We start from the raw sequence: 1,197 nt of genomic DNA on the forward strand, positions 1-1,197 counted from the left end.
GCCGCTGCTGCGTTATTCATTCAAAATATTAGAGAAATATAGAAGCTCAATGCGGAGAAGATCTTGAATGGGTTAAAACCGAAACCAAGCCATTCACACAACATATTCAGCACATTTTTTAGACGGACAAATACGACTGCTGCACTATAAAAATAACTCCAATTAAATAGCTCTTTGTTTTACTTTTTAAAAAAAAAAGTCAATAATTATCGATACCGAACGATATGAAACATTATATCGTTGATACATTTTATACATTTTTTATATCGCCCAGCCCTACTGTCTGTAATGTGAAAGTAATTCTGAACACCTAATTAGCTTGTTCAGGGGATTCATGCTAGACTCAGCAGGACACTGGCACTCCAGATCTGAATTATTTTCAGTATGGAGTGAACTTATCAACATTTCACTCGAATTGTTTAGGTATAATAGATATAACAATGTAGTACATGTATATCGTGCATCCCTGTGTCTCTTTGTGACGACCAGGTAGGGGTGGGCGATATGGCGATCTTTTTGTTTTAGTTTTTTTCTCCAGGAAAATCACGATTCACAATTTTATCACGATTCTTTATCATGGTGGCTTTACTATTTTGCGAGTTGTCTGAGCAGTGCAGCCAAACGAATTCCCCTGTTTTAAAACCAAAGCCATACAATGTAACAATGTAAAATAAAAAAGAATATTTTTGCAGATATTTAGGCCAAAGTGGACAACGATAAAAATATTTGTCATTATTTTATCTTTGTTATTAAAAAATAAGAACAAACATACAAATTACAAATACACATACTATACAAATAAAACAAACAGTGCTTTATTTTTCAGGTACAGTAGGTGTATTTAGCAGTAGCATTCAAGAAACTGAATGAACAAATATAAATATAAAACACTATACACTTTACTGTATAAATTATACATTGATTCTTATTAAAGCAACTGTATTAAAGTTCTTCAGTCAAGAGCAGTGAGTGATTTTTCTCTTTGTGCTTTGTTGTTTTATTTGGAGGCCTGCAAGCCCGTCGGGTCCCGAGTCCATTCGGGCCAGGCTCGTGGCCCCTTTTTTTTTTTTTTTTTTTTTTTTTAGACATTAAAGACATAACATGCAACATTTACAACTTTAACAAGACATCCAAAAAGATAACACAATTAAAGGAATGGGTTTACATTACATAGAAAAAAAAAAATAAATAAAAATC

The 1,197-nt window shown here is 32.7% G+C and overlaps 1 protein-coding gene across 9 annotated transcripts in view; it reads left to right on the forward strand.

Annotated features, from left to right (window-relative positions):
* The window catches only part of LOC107653142 (band 4.1-like protein 2), a 96,179-nt gene that overhangs the window by 44,892 nt on the left and 50,090 nt on the right, over positions 1-1,197 (forward strand). The window lies entirely within an intron of this gene.

Source organism: Sinocyclocheilus anshuiensis, unplaced genomic scaffold (genome assembly GCF_001515605.1).
Source record: "Sinocyclocheilus anshuiensis isolate Anshui unplaced genomic scaffold, SAMN03320099.WGS_v1.1 scaffold1518, whole genome shotgun sequence".
Taxonomy (NCBI): domain Eukaryota; kingdom Metazoa; phylum Chordata; class Actinopteri; order Cypriniformes; family Cyprinidae; genus Sinocyclocheilus; species Sinocyclocheilus anshuiensis.